Here is a 21314-nt window from a genome sequence, read left to right as displayed (position 1 = left end):
TATGTGTGTATGTCCGGGACCGTCTGCACCGTCGCAGCCACAAAATTTTGCACAGTCACACATCTGGACCCCGAGGGTGTCATAGTCTATGTTGTGAGGCGAAATTTTAACCCCGCGCGTTCCAATTCACCAAGCAATTTTGCCTATTATTCTTATCATTTCTATGGTGTTATCGTCCTTCTGTAAGGCTGGAAATAACACAATTTATTACCGTGCCAACACAGACCACCCTCTGACACAGACTGCAGGGGGAGCCCAGTATCACACAGGATAGGATTAGATACACAGCTCAGCAGTCAGTATCACACAGGAGAGGATTAGACACATGGCTCAGCAGTCAGTATCACACAGGATAGGATTAGATACACAGCTCAGCAGTCAGTATCACACAGGATAGGATTAGATACAAGGCTGAGCAGTCAGTATCACAGGATAGGAATAGATACACGGCTCAGCAGACAGTATCACACAGGATAGGATTAGATACACAGCTCAGCACAGACTATCACACAGAATAGTATTAGATACACGGCTCAGCAGACAGTATCACACAGAATAGGATTAGATACACGGCTCTGCAGTCAGTATCACACAGGATAGGATTAGATACACGGCTCTGCAGTCAGTATCACACAGGATAGGATTAGATACACGGCTCAGCAGTCAGTATCACACAGGATAGGATTAGATACAAGGCTGAGCAGTCAGTGACACACATGATAGGATTAGGTACATGGCTCAGCACTCAGTATCACACAGGATATGGTTAGATACACGGCTCAGCAGTCAGTATCACACAGGATAGGATTAGATACACTGCTCAGCAGTCAGTATCACACAGGATAGGATTAGATACACGGCTCAGCAGTCAGTATCACACAGGATAGGATTAGATACACGGCTCAGCAGTATCACACAGGATAGGATTAGATACACGGCTCAGCAGTATCACACAGGATAGGATTAGATACACAGCTCAGCACACAGTATCACACAGAATAGTATTAGATACACGGCTCAGCAGACAGTATCACACAGAATAGGATTAGATACACGGCTCTGCAATCAGTATCACACAGGATAGGATTAGATACACGGCTCAGCAGTCAGTATCACACAGGATAGGATTAGATACATGGCTGAGCAGTCAGTAACACACAATAGGATTAGATACACAGCTCACAGCTCAGCAGAAAGTATCACAAAGTAGAGGATTAGGTACACAACTCAGCAGACATTATCACACAGGACAGGGTTAGATACACAGATACACATGTTGTTTATCAAAAGGCTCTTGAATGAGTTGAAAATAAAATACTATCAATACTTGGGTAATCGTTTAGTTAATTTGTGTTGCAAATCTGTAGTGTTGAATATGTGATGTGAAATGTTTTATGTGCAATATAATCATTATAATTTGTTATAACTAACCACAGTTGGTTACTATGCCCAGGCAACGCCGGGCTCTTCAGCTAGTTATTGAATAAAAATTGTATTATGTCCCTATACTCATGTTTTTGTAAAGTTGACACCTAACACATTGTGGAAATAACGCTCATTATTTTACCCTCACATGTGCCTATATGCAATTTTCCCTCCAAGAACCCCACCCACATCACTGAGCATTTTCTATTGTACAGTGTCAACAAGTTGCCTATCAGTGGTGGGGGCGGAGTTACACAGATTAGACTGACTTGCCTTTATGTGAGACCTAGTCAGGCAGTGTTAATCTCCTGTTGATAAAACACTGATTGTATTGAAACTACAGCACATAGGTAACACATCCGTGGAATAAGAGTATCTGCCCTTACATTATGATGCTGTCAGATTACATAGCAAAAATCTGCTGAAAGATTCCCTTAATGGAAGACAGTTTTTGAGTTTCCAATCCATAACATATACAGTAAAAAATTGGTAACTGTGGCTCCTAACCCTGTAACCCAACCGTAGCATAATGAGTAATGACACTTAATTCACTCTTATCTAACATGTGAGCTCAGCTGAGTCAATGAAACAAAAACTAGTGATTTTTCTAGCTGTAGATAAAAGGTGGTGACCCCATCATGGTGCTCCATTCGTTTTCATTGTTTTCATGAGGCCGGGGAATAACCACATATGGGATAACAAGGATGCGGATCTATAAAACTTGAAGATCGTCAGAGCCCTAAGAGTATATTTAGTGAAATGAGATGATATAATTACCTCTGAAGCATATTATTTTGTGTCACTTCATTTAATAAAAGTACTAATAGTTACTGAAGGCAAGTACACATGTTTCTATCTGAAATAAAACTAATTTGATGATTTCATACACTGCTTCAAAATTCTACTAATTGATGTTGTGTTTGTTATTATTTCATCATGTTGACTGTGCAAAGTAAATTCTATAAAATGTTTCAAATAGCATGAAAAATTTAATGTTTGGTCAAAAATTCTAATATATAAAATACAAATATTTGGGATCAATTGATATCCCACATTGTTGGACTTGGACATTTCCCATTATTTGAAGTCAGATTTAAATTTCATAAAAGGCAAAATATTGTTGGTTGATGTGACCTTCTTTTACTACAAAAAATATCACCCATATGCTGAAACAGCTTAATTCCTTTAGGGAGTCTTGAAATGAATTGCATGTTTCATGTTATGCCTAGAACGTTTAGCAGCTGTTCATTTCCAGAGCAAGTTCAGATGGTGGACACAAGTAAAATCATAAATTCTTCCCCCATTTCCCCATCACTGTACACAGTATGATGTCAGTAAATGAAACTAAAAGGGTATTTTAACCCCTTCCCTCTGGAGATCATTTTCATTGTTGCACTTTTTTTTTCCCAAGAACCAGACATTTTTATTTTCTGTTCATATACCGTATTTTTCTCATTATAAGACGCACTGCAAATTTTGAGGAGAAAAATAGGAAAAATTGTTTTTTTAATAAAATGGTGGTGCTTCTTATAATCCATGTGTCTCATTGCTTACCGGGGGTGATGGCTGCGGTGAAGCGGGGTCCCAGGGTCGCTGCTGGAGGAGGCAGGAGTGGGGTGATGCTGCAGACCGCAGGCTGGGATGAGGGGATGTCCGATGTGCAGTGCATGGCTGCAGGTGTCCAGTGCTGCGGGAGTGTCTGGTGCTTCGGGTGCCCAGCGGTGCTGCTGTGGGGTCTCTGATGGTGCTGCTGGGGTGTCCGGTGATGCGGGGGGCTCTGCTGACATTTTGTGAAAGGTCATAGCCCCCTGCAGTTCCGTGGCTTCCTGTGTTGTGGACTTCGGGAAAATGGCCACCCGGGGGCGATGCATGCGCAGACGGAGATCTCGGCATCAAGATCTCGGGAGATGAGATTTCAGCGCTGAGTTAATAAAGTTGCAAGAATATCAAGTATACCCTCTAACCAGTAAGCTATGTCATTAAGTTGTCCTTTATTGTGAACTTGTTCCAATTTTACTATTATGTAATTATGCTGGTTTTTGGATAGCTGTCTGCATGGCTCCAATAGAGGTTTTCCTGAATCTCCAGGAAATATAGCCTAAATAGGACTTCTGATATATTGATATTGATGACCTATCTGTAGGATACAGTAGGCCATCAATATCTGATCGATGGTGAACCGACACACAGCAGCTCCACCGATCAGCTTGTTATCACCTCAGGCAGTAGCCTGATATAATCCGAGTATGCATAGGAACACCACAGCTTCCTACACTGGTTAATGGTGACTGCTGAGCACTGGAAATCAGCTCCTATTATTTGGATACGAGTGGATCTGCAGGACCTGGCAGCAGCCACTAAAAAGAATTATCAATATAAAGGTATTGTATAACTTCTTACAGAATGGCTGAAAATATTTTTAACACTTTTACGGAAAATAGTAATTTCAGAAGACATATTTACTGACCATTTTTGTTTTTGTAAAGAAATGTTTTTAAAGTGGACCTTTCACTGAATTATTTCATTTAAATTGATTACCACCTCCAATTGATGCGGCTCCACTGATTCTAAAACAGTTTTTCTATTTCTTCTGTGCCCTTCCATTCCAAAGTTATACCCATTGGTAATAATTTCTATTTCAGTCAACTGGTCGCATACCACAGAGCTTCTCTGAGGGTGTGGACATGTCTTGATTGGCCTGCATCAGATGAGAAAAAGCAAACACACACAGAGAAGGGAAATCTTGTTATTACTGGGGGGGTAATGGGGTGGCAAAACATTGTAATGAAGGGGCACAGAAGAAAAGAAAAAACTGTTCAAGAATCAGTGAGGCAGCAACAATTGGAGGCAATACTTGTTTAAATGTAAAAAATCTAATGAAAGTCATTTTTAAGAAAAAGTCACACAGAGGAATTTTCTTACAGATTGATACATCCTGATATAGTACAACATATGCCCCATAATGCAGTAAATAGTAATGAAGTCACTCTGTTCAGAAGTGTACATAGAGGACAAAAAAAGCCCACTGGCAAGAAAAAAAAACAGGCCCCTTACTACAGCAGGTCCTGGTGTCCCCATGCAACCTTCTCAACTCTAGATCATTTTCCAATCCCTTATTTTCTAGCATTTCATAATTGCTAGTAGCCATATTCCTGCATGGGTTCACACCAGCCATTACAATTCTGAAAAAAATCAACCTGGAATGGGTATCTAAGATCCAGAGGACCTATAGTGGCCTCATGGGTTGTCTCCATGGCCCTCAGATCTTTGTAAGTCCACACAACACACGTCCTTATCAGTTCAGACCTTCAACGCCAATAATAAGAGTACTTTCAGATGGTCCAGAGTATTAATATCTTCTCTTTGGAAGATGCTTGCCATGCTGCTGCTATGCAGGTAGATGCAAGCTCCACTAGATGGCAATAGAGTGGAGGGAGGACTGCACACAGCAAGAGCAGACCTGCAGCGCAGCAGCGAGCTAACCAGCAGGTGACAGGAGAATAGTCAAACAAGCCGAGTCGATATTAGTCTGTAGCGCAGTACCATAGGAATAAACAAACACAGAGTCAGAAACAAGCCAAATGGGTCAGTGCCGGTCAGGAGCAGATATGCCAAAGACAAGGGAAAAATGCTGCAAGTGCTACACCAAAAAGGATTACATGAGTTGTAAAATTATACTGTTTTTATTGCCTTTTTGGTACGTAGCCTACTATGGCTTGTAGTGCCGATGAATCCATATCTTGGTACTCTGCTCGCTACCACATAGCTGTGCCATATGGCTGAGCCCTAATCTGAAATCTAGAAAAGAAAACTTCTAAAGGGACTAGCTTTTGTTCATTCCTGGGCCATTAAAGAATGACCGATTGAGAATGGCACTTTTATCACCTATAAGAGATACAATTAATACATATTTTTATTTTTAGGCTGGGATGGCATAGCACAAGTTTATTCCTTTTTTTATATTATTTAGGGAAAACATTTATGCTGTAAAATAATAATTTCTATTTTCTCAATTATTCATAGTCCAGATCTGGAACTAACACCCCTCCCCCCCGCCATCTTCCCCCTGAAAAAGGATAGAAAAGCACCAGGGTTTATTAGCTGGTTTTTAATAGCCATTCATGAAATTACATCAAGAAGGCCATGATACATTATTTAGTGAGAATGAAGATGTGACAGGCAAGATTTTTTAATAACTGAAAAATCATATCCATCTCCAGCCCCTCAGGTAATAGTCAGAATATCAGTTACATATCACTACTGTATTCTGTACATTACAACTTATTTACATCCATTACACAAGGCCCTTTGTAAAGCAGTCACATCAACACCACAGTTTCCGCATAGAGAATATAGTCTTTGAGGCTTTGGTAAAATGACAGCAATTTTACCTAAGTGTAATGAATGAAAGGTTATGAATTATTTGCAGTGTGTGAAGAAGGACTCAGTGAGGAGACAGTATTAATTATAGTCTTCATATATAAGCGGCTGGCTTTCTCCTCCAGTCTCTGCATCGGTTAACACTACCTTTCTATAGCCATTGTTTAGCTCAGCACAGATATATTGTACTGAACGAGCGCTCTCCGGCGTCCTGGAAAAGTGCTGTGTTTTACATTCTGAAATCACAAATTAAATCATAGTGTGTGCAAATGTCATATTCAAAGACTGGAGCTTCAAAGGTGGAAAGAGAGAGGTATTAAAAAAACCATGTCGCAGCAGCTTCAGCTTCCATCATGGCATGCAGAACCATTTTATCACTGTGTAACGCTGGGTCTGGAAATGAATACAAAAATAAATTTTAATATGAGAGATTGTAAAGTATGTTGGCGTATGACATCAAATAAATACAGGTATCAGATTTGTCCTACAGCTTAAAGAAGCACTCCTCCCATCAACATTGTTATCCTCTTACTATATTGCAATCATCATATTATATAGCACTGAATACTTCCAATTGCTCATTTTTCCCTTCTACCCTGTTAATTCTCCTCTCTTCCATTAGGTCTATGATATTACCTGTTTTAAAACTGACTAGCTGAATCCTTCTGAGCTCTAGGTAGAAGCAGGAGGTCTCTTTTCCCTACATGAGTCATCACTGCCAAAGTTCCTGATTGGGGGTGGACAGCTGGGTCAGGAGTTGACCATGGGGATGACTCATGCAAAAAAAAGAGACGTCCTGTTTTTAAGTAGAGCAGAGAAAAGAGAAGACTTGACTGGGTAGAAAGGCAAAATGAGCAAATGTAAGTACAAAGTGCTAAATAATATATCTGCAATACATTGAAAGGGTAAAAACTTTGATGAGAGGGCTTCTTGGATTTTTACTGATGTGACTCCACTTCTACTGTGTCAAAACAGCTGTTCACCTTAATATAAATGGGTGAGATGATAATAGGGGTCCAAGCTGTAAGTCACTTGGAAAGTGACGTTTGCTCTCATGGGTCACTGACATCTTTTTGCGAGACAAGTTCACCCACTGGTTATTGTAGGTGCTGTTCAATTTTTCATCATTATTCTTGCTAGCTTTACACTAATCAGCCAGCACCAAGCACTGGGGAACTTCCGAAGATGAAAAAGTTGATGAAAGCATGAAGCCCTACACCTGGTAATGAATGATAACAGTAAGCTGCAGAAATCTATGTTTCAATGTTTATTTCAGGAACATGTAGAAAAATTAAAACTTGTGGTAATTGCTTTGAGACATGGAGCTTGGTCAAATGAGTGGGGATATATGGTCCTAGCTTTGCGTTATAGACAGAGCTTTAGGAGAGGCTTCTTCTGCTGACGGGTGTCTAGCCATCAGCCACAGGATTGGGAAAAAAAGGAAAAGTGTCTCCCAGAAATGAAATATTGGCATAAGGAGACAGCACTCCAAGTTTGTGGAAAGGTATATCACACCAACATGTGGGGTTTCGGCAACAACCTTAGCCTTTCTTAAGCATAACAGATTACAAAGAATAGGTGCACACTTTGTGTGTCATGCTTGAGAATGGTTAATGTTGTAGCTGAAAAATGGCATTATGATCTAATACACTGCAAAAATTTGAAATGCTGCTTCTGTCTTCCAATATTTCTGCTCCTCTATGATGGTGTCAGAGACACCGCACTGAACTTGCTCACTGAGCCAGTGCGCGTGTCCTGAGTAAAGTGAACAGTGCTCAAAGCTACCTGTGGAGCGGGCAGCAACCGAGTAGATGTGTACTTCACACCCGCAGGACCTGAAGCACGTGACTGCTAGAGGCGTGGCCTAAACTCCACAGAGCTAGGAGCTGCAAGACAATTCCTAGCAGAGTAACTGCGAGACAAAGTTACCAAGGGGCATAGACAGTGAGAATAGTCAGGACGTAGCCAATGAGTCATACACAGATAGTTGCAAGGTACAAGAGGGGCGAGCAGAGAGTAGTCAGGTCACAGGCAATGAGTCATACACAGATAGCTGCAAGGTACAAGAGGGGCGAGCAGAGAGTAGTCAGGTCACAGGCAATGAGTCATACACAGATAATAACGCAGTACAAAATCAACAGGCAAACTCACAACAGGAAACAGAATCGGGTCAGAACCATATAAACAAGCTATAGCAACAAACAGGCACACGGGGGTCAGTACACTCGGCCAAAGGCAAAAGTATAACTGGCAGGGATTGAAGCTACCCAGGGGTTTATGAAGCTCTCCCAGAACCAGAAAGAGGCCACAATCATTAACCCCAAGTGTGCAGGTCAAAACCTGCACAGAGCTCCAGACATTAACCCCTGGTGCGCAGCTCAAAAACCTGCACTGGGATCATGACAGATGGTCTGTCTGGGATTATCCACCATGAAGCATGCACTGATTAGTGCTTCACAAGTCAGGACTTGAAGTGCTTCTTGTACTTTATTGTTTTTCAGAAATGCCCTTTTTTATTGTATGAGAAATACCAACAGTATGTGCTTTCCTATACAGCGGTTTTCTATGCATAGTACTAATGATGGAGCTTTTTTATCTCCATGTTACAGGGATACTAATGCTTCCAGAATACATTTGAGTTATAACATTATTGATATAAAGCAATGTTCATATTTACTTCCACGTTCTCTTATAAAAACAGATTTATTTTGCTTTTTCTATTTATTAAATTTTCTTTTATTAAATTAGAATACATCCTGAATTGTATAGATTTTCCTCTGCACATTAACATGTTGAAAGGTCATACGCAGATCTGGTTCTTCTTATTTGTTCTTTTATGTAAAGTCTGTCTAAGGCGGAGGGTCAGCTCAAAAAAGCTAATCTCAATAGATTTGACGCTAGTCACTAATTCAATGGGGTACCAGAAATACCCCAACCTTCACCCCTTTAATACGTATAAAGGAATTGGAACTTCCAACAACAGGCCCCCTGGGTTGCATGCACGGTGTAGCTCCTAGGCAGACTTATGCAAGAGTAGCCCGCCTGCTTAGAACCAGAGACAAAAACATGTAACCAAACCATATTAAGTGGAATAACTGGAGTCTTGTACCAGGAAGTCAGTTAAACGTGAAATGTCAAACAATCAGGGGTCAAAGTCAGAAGGGATTTCAGAGAATGTAAGGTTTGAATCATATCAGGTCAGGAAGAGTAGATCAGAAGATAAACAGCACCAGAAATGTATAAATTCCAAACAATATTTGTCAACTCCCAGTAGACTGCTTGGAATTTATATAGGGTGTGGTGCTGCCCCATGGGCCACAGCAGGTTGCAGATTGCTCATGCTGAGCAGCTGGACAGCACACACACTGTTACTGATTGGTCAAAATTAGAAGTCTCAGCCACACCAATGTTCTTAGCTGGACTGCATCTATGTCACTCAGTGCCTCCACCTCTGTCACCAGATCTGCCAACAGAGGCACATGTAGCTGGAGCAAGTATAAATGTAGGTGATGATATAACACACTGTGTCACTATGTCTAGTAACTTTGTTCTTGCTCTGTAAGCAATGTCTGCTATTTCTGTTCTGATCCTTTTGCCACAGCTTATGCATCCAAGCCTGTGCCTTGCTTCTTATCAAGAATTTGTCATATCTACTTTCGGCCAGCCCTGGCCTCCTGGATTTTAGTGCCTGGTGGTATAACTCTTTACTTACTTTGTAGCTCAAGCAGTAAGACCAAATCCAGTAAATTACTTATTGCTAAAATGTAGAAACAATACTGAAATAGCAAAATGACCAACATATATTTGATTTGTGCTGTCTGAAGCAATAATAACATTCGGTTTAAACATTTATAATAGTTTTTATTTTAGGAGATCAAAGTTTTTCAATATAACCCCTAACTGAGAAGATGGTAACAAATTGCAGGCTTTCGAGACTACTCAGGTCTCTTCATCAGGCAGAGTATTCTATGCCTGATGAAGAGACCTGAGTAGTCTTTTGAGTTAGACATTAAAAGGTATAAACTACTGAGGACTCTCAATTCTATTTTTCTATCTACTGGCTAACATGGTACAAAGATATATATTTTACCTGTATCAATGTAACCCATAGTTATCAAAGACAACATGCCTTACGGTTATGATGTTACGTTTGACTATTGACTTTGCATCAAAGAGAAATGAGCATTGAAATAGTTTACAAGAAGTTAGACAGTCTTCATTAGAGCTATTCATTGTACACAATATGCCACAAAAAAGACACATTAAAGCCTGGAGATTCTGAAAACTCTGCATTTGTTCATCTCTAAATAGAACCCTTACAATTAATTACCTTGTCTAATTTAACTATACACTATTTATGCACACATTGTAATTACTTTTCCTAAAACATTCTTAATGTGGGTTTTATTAATTACCAAGTGGTTTGCTTTTTGACAAAAATAATTATCTAGAAGTTGTAACACTGAGATAGAATTACCCATGATGCACCCAACTAGGGATTGTTAAAAATTTACAAAAAGTCTTGTATGTGGAGGTATATTCAGGTGCACTTTACCGTAGGCCTTTTTCAAACACAGAACTCTACTGACAAATGTTTTCTAGGAGTCTATAGGAAATTATGGCAGGGTCTGCATATGTCGAATTTTCATCTATGGCAATTTTAGGGCCAAATATAGCATGCTATAGGTATTGCAATTTAAAAATAAAAAAATCATTGAAAAATACTGAAAGACATTATTGTAACAAAACACAAATTTTTACATATATTTTTAGGTAAAAAGATTTTTCTTGGACTCCAGTGCAAGATCTGTACAGTATAATAATGTCCAGGTGAGGTTTCTTCCTTTGTACCCCCCTACCTTTAGATGCCAAGGTCCAGTATGTGTCCAGCAGATTGGAAAATTAAAACTTAACATGTATTATGTTTAAAATATCATTAAAGTGCAAAAGTGCTCGTGCCAAGAAAAAGTGCAAGTAAAATAGCAACCTGTGCTATACCGCCTATTCTATTAGAAGGACCAGTCGACCTTATATATTTTATCAGGTCATTGTTCAAAATATATCCTGCTACCAACAGATTTATACACAGTAAATCCCACTTTTTTTTGATTGCAAGATAGTAATCTCATGAATTATACATTTACAAGCTGGTCTAAATTAGCGTAATTATGTATTAACTGAAAGGGCATAATAGCCTCACATGCATCCACTTAAAGGGAATCTGTCACCCCATTTTAGCCCTATCAGCTGCCGGCACCGCCATCAGGGGCTTATCTACAGCATTCTGTAATGCTGTAGATAAGCCCCCGATGTAGCCAGAAAGATAAGAAAAAAGAGTTAGATTATACTCACCCCGGCGTTCGGTCCAGTCCGATGGGTGTCGCGGTCCCATCCGGCGCCTCCCATCTTCATACGATGATGTCCTCCTCCTTGCTTCTCCCTCGGCTCCTGCGCAGGTGTACTTTATCTGTCCTGTTGAGGGCAGTGTAAAGCACTGCAGTGCACAGGCGCCGGACCTCTCTGACCTTTCCCGGCGCCTGCGCACTGCAGTACTCTGCTCTGCCCTCAACAGGACAGATAAAGTACGCCTGCGCAAAAGCTGAGGGAGATGCAAGGAGGAGGACATCATCATATGAAGATGGGAGGTGCCGGACCGTACCACGACACCCACCGCACCCGACTCCGCCCCCCCGGTGAGTATAATCTAATGTGTTTTTCTTATCTTTCAGGTTTCATCAGGGGCTTATCTACAGCATTACAGAATGCTGTAGATAAGCCCTTGATGGCGGTGGCCACAGCTCATAGGGCTAAAATGGGGTGACAGATTCTCATTAAAGACCAAATCTTAATATACGTCCTTATTATTAAATAAATGTCGGTATTCAATTTCACATGTCATACAGCCTAGAGACATATCAGTTATTGTCCCAATCAATTAGTGTCTGACAAATACCTCACCTATGGAGACTTTAGGTCCTGTTGTTATTAATTTCCAGACAAGGGCCAACATTCACATAGTTATCATGGTGAGCTCTCAAATAAAAATGTTATACTCATCTGGAGGATCGTGAATCTGAACATCAATGCCTGCAGTCAATTTCTTAAAGGGGTCCCAACCTCAGCATGAACCATGGTGCCTTTGCTTGCAGAGTGGCCTATATCCTGAATAGTGTCTCCCAACACCTTTCATCATGAATTGACTCATCAGGGGAATTCCCAGTAAAGGGAATAAAAGGAGAGAGAGTCCCAGGGTTAAGAAGAACTTAGGAGGAGACAGAGGAAAGAAGAGCTCAGGAGGAGACAGAGGAAAGAAGAGCTCAGCAAGAGACAGAGGAGAGAGATGGACAGCCGGGGGTGGCCCTGACAGGACAGCTGCAGAACAAAGGATGCAGAACAAAGGACACCTGGGGTACCGGATGGCTGGACTCCGAAGGGGTAGTAAGTGTCGCAGCGGACGGACGGACTCAACCGGGGGAAGCGCTGTGGCCCTGGGCCTAACGTCAGCCACAGTGAAAGAACCTAGAGGGCCATCGCAAACAGGAGTAGGAGGACGTGACAGGTACCCGGGACAGTGTGCAGGAGCTGTCATATTGCTGTGGATGTCAAAGAAGACACCCAATAAAGTGTACCTGATTGAACGTACTTCTGCGTCTGGCTCTAGTCAGTTTCGCAGCCAAAATGGACCACCCCCCAGCCGGCACATGTTACTACACTTCTAATAAAATAGGCGGTATAGCATAGGTTGCTATTTTACTTGCACTTTTTCTTGGCATGAGCACTTTTGCGCTTTTTGGCACTTTAATAATATTTTAAACATAATAATAAATGTTAAGTTTTAATTTTCCATTCTGCTGAAAACAGTATACATTTAGATTGGGCATATTGGGCCCCTGCTTGATACAAGGTCAGTATGCTGGAATATAGATGAAATATATTGGACACTGCATATATACAGAATGGGAGCATATGTAAAAATTCAAAAATAACAGATGGCTGTTTTAGTATTTAATTTTATCACATTGAATATCATCAGTTGTAAATACTATAAAATACTACTTATTCTCAATCTCTGAGAATCATTGATGAATATTTGACAAATGATAAAAAAACACAGCAATTTGCCTTTACAAACATTTGTGAAATAATAGGTCATTGTGAAGAGCTTACTGAGTTTGTGCGTGGTCCTGTAGTAAGATGTCACAAGTCAGTTTGAGAAATATTTTCCCATCTAAATATAACACAATCATCTGAGAGTAGTGTTATTGTGGAAGTGTTTAGGAACCATAGCAACTCAACCATGTAAAGTAACAGAGCTGGATCATCAAGGCACCTAATGCATAAACTCACCATCGCTCAGCTGACTCAATAACTGCAGAGCCCCAAATCTCCTCTGGCATTAACGTCACTACAAAAACTGTGCTCCTGGAGCTTTGTCATGGGGATAAAGGGTGGAGCAGCTCCATGGAAGCCTTACATCACAAAGCACAATCTAAAGCACCGGATGAAGTGGTGTAAAGCATCTGATCACTTGGCTCTGGAGCTTCATAAACTTATTCTTTAGAGTGATGACTTTACTCACCTCTATCCGGCAGTTAGACAGACAAGTCTAGGCTTTGTGAATGCCAAGAGAATGTGACCTGACTGACTGTTGTGCGACTGTAAAGTTTTGGTGGAGGAGGTATAATGCTATTGGATTGTGTTCCAGGGGTTGACCTAAGCCACTTAGTTTAGTGAAGAGAAGCCTCAATACTTCAGCATACCACCTTTTGGAAAATTGTATGCTTCAAAGTTTGTGGAAACTGGGGAAGGCACTTTTATTTTCTGCCAGATTAACATGGTCCGTAAAGGCATGGTTGGGTAAGTTTCATGAGCAGCACTTGAGTGACCCACACTGAGCTATGAAATCAACCTTATTAAACATCTTTGGGATGAACTAGAATAGAAATTGTGAGTCAGGCACTGTCATCACACATAAGTGTCTTACCTCAGGTAAGCTTTTGGAAGAATGTGCAAAAATTCAACCAGAGATAATTAAAGTACTTTGCAGGGGTTCACAAGGGATTGTTATGCAATGTGAGCCTTGCAGCCAATCAGCCTATTGGCTACAGGGTTCACGTGACATAAGAATGCCAAGAACACCCTATGAGACCCAGTTCTGTGATCACTAGAACAGTGCATAGTGGGACATGAGTATATGTTTTGGTTTTTTTTTCAAGGGGGACTGCTTCATTAAAAAAGGGGTATCCAGGTAATGGACAACTGCTTTAAAAGCTTGGTAGAAAAAATTTTCTCAGAACAGTGGAAGCTGATATTACTGCAAACAGTTTCCCAGTTCCATATTAATGCATATGGATTTAGAATGGGATGTCATAAATGCTCTTGTAGGTGTAATGTGTGGGTGTCCCAATACTTATGTTCATACAGTGCGTAGATTTAGTCACATAACTTCTCATCTTATTTATTAACTGTTACCTAATCCTGAATAAACACAGACACTTTGACAGAGCAAAGAGCTTTATATCTGAAGATGCTTCATTAGAAAAAATATATCAAAGAGTCGTAAGGCTTGATTCTTTTGAAATAGTTTACTTCCAAAAGATTTTGACAGCCAAATGACAGTTGCTGACTTGTTTACTGCAATCTGGGAAACTTGTGGTAATCATTATTTGGGAATGTCACACAAAACTCACATCCCCCAATTATGACATGACTTTCAAATTATTAACTTTTCTTTCAAATTTCTTTACGGTGAACTTTTTTGTAAACTGAATCAAAGCAGAAGTAACAAAGCTTTGTTCATAAGGAAGCAGCACTGTTCTGATGCTTTATACCACTGCACAGTTTAACACTTTACTATACTACTTTAGCATTCACATTGAGCATCTGTGTCCTCGGTTTTTGTTGTTTGTAAGGGTAGTTGTAGTAAAGTATTTACCAAAGCGTTCTTACAGAGTTTGAATAGTGACAGACAGGAGACCAAGAGATGCAGACAGGAGACCAAGAGATGCAGACAGGAGACCAAGAGATGCAGACAGGAGACCAAGAGATGCAGACAGGAGACCAAGAGATGCAGACAGGAGACCAAGAGATGCAGACAGGAGACCAAGAGATGCAGACAGGAGACCAAGAGATGCAGACAGGAGACCAAGAGATGCAGACAGGAGATCGAGTGATCTAGTTTTATTGGTCACTTAACTGAATGGCCTCTTCTCCCCACAGTCTCTTTTCTGTGTTCTCTTGGATCCATTTATTTATGGAAAACCAATAAACTGTAACTGTGTTTTTCTTTGCTAGAATTACCTAAGGTTTTTATTGAGTTCAGTGGGAAACAGTTGTGTCGACATTTCCAATTTTTGGCTATTTCTCCCTTTACACTGGTACATTTGGACCATTAAGCGGCCACCAATAATCTATATACAAGCCTATTGGAATTCCTTTACTGGCTTGTTCAGACAGGCTGCCGAATTTTCTATGTGCACAGAATGATCGTTAATAGGATCATTTGCTTCTCTTACAATAGTTACCTGTTTACACGCGGCTTTGACGTACATGTTAATTCGTTACCTATATTGACCAGATAACCTACTTCTAAAATTAGTTTTCAATAAGCGTAAATTATTTGTACATCTTGTACATCTGTGAAAACAAAAAGCAAAACACAAAACAAATATCCTGGAATAAAAAAGTAAAAAAATATATTGCAAAAATTGCATGAAGGTAGTAATAGTAATAATAAGGGTATTTAGTTAACATAATTTTGATCAAAATAATGTAGAAGCCATCCCGCCACGTCACGGCAACCCTTGTGGGACAGTCCTAACTCTTGTATTTAAAACCTTTCCACTTGTCAAGTGACGTAAATGTGAACAAGGACAGAGGGACTGAACCACCAGTAATAGTATAGGCCAGACAGGATGGATTATTTCTCATCTTGTACATCTGTGTAGAACGTTCAGGGTCCATGAGGGTCTATATATAAAACTACCAATGTTTCTTCCATTAATTTTGCATGAAACAGAGTGCTATACACAGAGATGTAGATGTAAGCCAAACTGTACAGTGTAACATACAAGTCACATGTTAAGAATGCTGCTTTCGCCCACACAATAAAATGCCAGCACATGTCCGATCTACAGAAAGCAGATCAATAGCTTTGCATTGTCAGTAGATTACTTTTGCACTTATTAACAGTGTGGTTTATTGCTGCATTTTCTACTGCCTTCCAATTATGCATGATAGATTTATTGCTATTGCATTTTCTCCCAAAAGCTGCTTGGACAACTTGCAAGACATTTAAATAAATAATGAGTTAGGAAGATTTATTTTCCAAGCTCTTGTTATTTGATGTAACACTAAAAAGAGAAGACAACTAGGCTTCTCAAATTATAACTGGTGATGAGCGATTTTGTTTGGAAAACGATCTCCAAACATAAATTCGGCACGAATATGGGACATTCGGATTCGTGATCGGAAACACGAACAAAATATTATAAAATCGGTAACATTCGGTAAAAGTGCGGGAAAATATTTGCGTTGCCACAAAAATATTTTCATCACTTTTGCAGCGATAATGGTGTATCATGAGCGTTTGGCATGTATTTGATGATGGGAGGGGGGTTTGCAGAGCGCAGAGACGCGGCGTTCTTGTAAGCACAGCACAACAATCAATTTTTTCCCTCACTTTATATGTGCACATTGCGGCTAGCCAATCAGGGCGCAGGAAACATCCACAATGTCCTGACATTGTGTCATTGGCTGCTGAAATCACTTGTCCCTTTCCATATAAATTGCAGACATCTTGTTTTAGTGCCATTTTGATACTGTAACAGCGCAGAGAGGATGCTTCTGATGCTGCCACTGTTAACAGCAAGATTTTAGCTAGTTAGCTAGGTGGCTGTATATCAGTCAGATCGTGTAGCTAGATAGTGTCCAGTGTGGCTGTTAAATTTACCTTCCAGCATCTTTTTTCTTTCTTGGACATTACTGAGCTACACAGACACAGCCAGCAGGACACGTGTTGTGCACTGCTTCTATTGTGATCCATGCATGAGTAAAGCATTCTACTTCACATGTAGCTAGTGAAAAAATATTAAATAGCCTGCTGTATCCCACCTTGTCATTTAATGCTATGGTGATATAAAACTGTCTGCAGATCTAAGGCACATTTTAAAAAAAGTTGTAATTTTTTCTATTGCTAAATGTGAAACAGTCTGCTGTATCCCACGTTGTCCTTTTGTGGCAGTGATATGAACCTGTCTGCAGACCTAAGGCACATAAAAAAAATTATAATTTTTCAGTTGCAAAAAGTTAGACAACCCGCTGTATCACACTTTGTCATTTGGTTGGGTTGAAATTAAGCTGTAGAGGCCTGATCCACGGGCCACAAAAATTCTTCTGTTATTAACGTCATACAGTAAAGGACCTGACTTTAAAAATAGTTTGTAGCATCTAGTGTGTTATAGAGGCCTGATCCATAGGCCACAAAAAAATTCTTCTGTTATTAATGTCATACAGTAGGGGACCTAAAATAGTTTGTAGCATCTAGTGTGTTATAGAGGCCTGATCCATAGGCCACAAAAAAAATTCTTCTATTACCGTCATACAGCAAGAGACCTATCTTCAAAAATAGTTTGTAGCATCTAGTGTGTTATTGAGGCCAGATCCATAGGCCACAAAAAATTGTTCTGTTATTAATGTCATACAGTAAGGAACCTGACTATAAAATAGTTTGTAGCATAATTTCTTTGTCATACAGGACTCATCCACACTCAAACAATTCTTTTTTCTGTGACTAACACGATACAGCAAGCCATGTTTCAACTTTGAATTTACATATAAAGAAGGGTAAGAGGGAATTGGAAAGTCAGCTCACTGGTATATTGTGCACCTTGTAAGTGGAAATTCTCCGTAGGGAGCCGCCTAGGTCTTGGGCATAGTCAAATAGCAAAGAAAGGAAAATAATCTCCAGCGGTGAAATGATCCACTTGCGAAGTAGAATAAAACAATAATTTTTATTAGAACCACTTAAAAGCATGCAACCAGTGTGGGTAACAGAAAAACAAAAAGGTCCAAGTATGTGAAACCAACACATTTCAGCAACAAGCCTTTATCATGGTGTACATAAAACTGAAAAAAAAACAGTTTTTTTTATATATATATCCTGTTCATGGATACAGCATGGATATATCCTGCAGGTTTGGCTACTATAGGGTTAATTTCCCTCTTATGTTTTTCAACTTGATTTTTCCCTCCTGCTGTATGGGTGTCTAAGCTGTATATACCCTTTTGTTATGGCAATTTTTCTTGGACTGGATGTTTACCAATAAATCTATAATTTTGTGCAAAGAATCTTGAGTGTGCGGTGAATTATATTTTTTACTTGAATCTGGGGCTTTGTAGTCCAATTCACCAACACCTTGCCTTATAAGAAGAGACCTGAGTGCTCACCATTCTACCTCAAGAGTGCATTTCACCACAGACACTTGGACGAGTAAGCATAGCCAAAGGTGTTACATCTCGTTGACTGGGCACAGGATGACTCTGGTGGCTGTGGGGACAGGCGCTGCTCCACAAGTCTTAGAATCCCCAAGGGTTGCAGGACAAACCTCTACATTTAACATTTCCTCCACTACTTCTGCCTCCTCTATCTCCTCGAGGGCCTCCACCTGCGTCCTCAACCTCTGCCTTCACAAGACATGCGCTCCAACAATGCATAGCTAACCCCCACCACCCCCTTACTGCACTGCCAGGCTCACCGCAATCACGCAGTCTTAAAATTCATATGCCTTGGAAATCGCAGTCATACCGCTGAAGAGTTGTGGACAGCTCTCCAGGCTGAATTTGTTCAATGGCTGTCTCCACTGAACCTGCATCCACAGAAGGCTGTGTCTGATAACAGTGAGAACCTGGCGGCGGCCCTATGGCGAGGCTATCTCACACACATGCCTTGCATGGCTCACATCCTCAACCTTGTGGTACAGCATTTTCTCAGCCACTATTCTGGCCTGGATGAGCAGATCCAGAAAGCACTAAGCTGTGTGCTTATTTCCTCAATTTGCAGCCCTCTGCTCATCGATTTGTATCGATACAGAAGTCTTTGTCCATGCCAGTTAACAGGTTGATATTCGATGTGCCAACATGGTGGAATTCCACTCTGCACATGTTGCAGCGACCTTGGCAGCAGCAATGAGCCCTGGCGCAGTATATCATGTCATATAGCCTTGGCCAATGCAGTGTGGATGTGGCGCATGTCACGTTTACAGAGTGGGCACAGATTAAGGGCCTCTGCACCCTTCTGCCCAGTTTTGAAATGGCTACTAAGATGGTTAGCGCTGACGACGTCATCATCAGCATCACTATTCCAGTCATCTATATGCTAGAGCAGACTTTGAATAGCCTGCAGGAGGAGATGTTGGTCCCGGAAGAAGAGGAGGAAGCAGAGGAGGCTGCGGAAGGGATAACATTGTTTCTAAGTTCAATACTGTTATCACATAGGCGGGTGCCAAGGAAGGGTGGATTACTGCAATCAAGGGGGGCTGGTGATAACAGACAAACTGTTATCGAAGGTACAAGATCGGTGGAACAAATGGAGGAGGAAGAGGTGATGGGCGAGCAACTGTTGGATGAAGAGGATAATCCTCCCCTTTCTGTTCTTCGTGGTTGGCAGGAGGGACGGAGGAAACAAGCCACATTGTTACCCAGCCACCAACACAGCATGGGCTTGGACTTCATGCTAGAGCACAACATATGAGTGCCTTCTTGCTGCACTATCTGCAACATTATCCCCGTATCATTATGATTAGGAATAATGATGACTACTTGGCACTTTATTAGATCCACGTCAAAAACAAATATTGCCAGATGATTCCCACCCTAGAAAGGGACCTGAGAATGCTGGCATATCGAAACACGCTTTTATACAACCTTAAGAGAGCTTTTCCCCAAGACAGCAGTGAAGCACACAGTTCTCATCGCAGCTGTAGACTTCGAACCTCCGCCCGTCAATTCGTCAACGCCAAAACATTAGCAGCAGCAGCAGTGGTCGAAGTGGAAAGAAGCAATTTTTGTGAGTCCTTTGACACTTTTTTAGACCAATTCGTGCAACAGCACAACAGAGTCCAAGTCTTACACATGGTGAACAAATAGAGAGGATGGTGCAAGAGAATCTAGAACTAAATATCAATACCATTAGGGAGGGTTTAGACCCTTTCACATTTTGGTCTTCCAAAAAAATGGATGAGTGGCCTGAGCTCGCCTCACATGCCTTAGAGGTTTTACCGTGCCCAGCAGCCCGCGTTCTCTCAGAACGTGTCTTCAGCGCTGCTGGTGGTGTCCTGATGGATAAGCGCATTCAGCTGTCCCCTGAAAGTGTAGACCGCCTAACTTTCATTAATATGAACAAGTCATGGATCTCCAAGGACTTTTGCACCCCAATTGCAATCTGTACAGAGTAGGCGATATTGCATTTTTTAGTGTGATGTATAAATGTCATGTAACTGCACTCTGTGATATCTTTAGCGTTGCTTCTGTGGCTGCTGCTGATGTTAACACAAATTTGTGGAAATGTGAGCAGTCAAGGTTGGTCTACATCTGCTGGGTTAGCTGTAGTGGAAAACGTGTCGGTCCCAATTATATTATTTCTATTCTCGTTTCAGTTAGTCCACTTCGGTGGTGTTAGGCCCTCATTTTGTAAAATGTGAACACTCCTGGTTGGGTGTCCATCTGCTGGATTGGGTGTAGTGGAAGACTTGTTGGTCCCTATTATACTATTTCTACTGTCGTGAAATTGATGCCACTTTGGTGGTGTCTGCCAATATATTTTGGAAACGTGAACACTTCTGTTTTGGGTGTCCATCTGCTGGATTGAGTGTAGTGAAAGACCTGTTGGTCCCTATTATGCTATTTCTACTGTGGTAAAATTGATGCCACATTTGTGGTGTAAGGCCCTCATTTCTTTAAATGTGAACACTCCTTGTAGGTGTAGTGAAAGACCTGTCGATCCCTATTATACTATTTCTACTGTGGTGAAATTGATGCCACTTTGTTGGTGTCTACCAATAATATTTGCAGATGTGAACACTCCTGGTTGGGTTTCGAGCTTGCGGGTTGCCTGTAGCAGTAGGCCGCTGACACCGTCAGGCCTCCACTTCCTTGGACTCAACTACCTGTGTTACTATCTTTGAAATTTTCTGACAATGGTAGTCTACAAATCTTATATTTGTGCCATGTGGCTCAGCATGAAAGCAGTTAGAGGTGTTGCATGTGGTATCGGGGTTCCCACTAAAAGGCGACTACACCGATCCCTCACCCACCTCGTCTTACTGTGACGTTCAATTCAAACTGTAAATGCTGTCCCAGACCCCGATACTTCATGCCTGGCTGATTGCTGCAGTTCCATGCTGCAATTTGTACTGTGAGTGAGTTGAGGCCACTTTCCTGGTGTCTATCCCTCATTTGATGTGTTTTGACAGCATTTGGGGCATTATAAGGTGTCGTACATGTGTTTGTTT

General features: G+C 41.0%; 1 protein-coding gene across 5 annotated transcripts in view; it reads left to right on the top strand.

Annotated features, from left to right (window-relative positions):
- Positions 1-21314, top strand: part of FGF14 (fibroblast growth factor 14) — an 812639-nt gene that overhangs the window by 311066 nt on the left and 480259 nt on the right. The window contains exon 2 of one of the 5 annotated variants that reach the window (XM_073569522.1): positions 10579-10635. The exons of the other annotated variants lie outside the window; for them this stretch is intronic. The gene's annotated coding sequence lies outside the window, so the exon portion shown is untranslated. The remainder of the gene's footprint in view (positions 1-10578; positions 10636-21314) is intronic. 5 annotated transcript variants of the gene reach the window in all.

Source organism: Dendrobates tinctorius, unplaced genomic scaffold, assembly GCF_039654945.1.
Source record: "Dendrobates tinctorius isolate UK_male_01 unplaced genomic scaffold, ASM3965494v1 ptg000026l, whole genome shotgun sequence".
Taxonomy (NCBI): Eukaryota; Metazoa; Chordata; class Amphibia; order Anura; family Dendrobatidae; genus Dendrobates; species Dendrobates tinctorius.
Note: the sequence above shows the minus strand (reverse complement) of the source record. Positions and strands in the feature narration are given on the sequence as shown.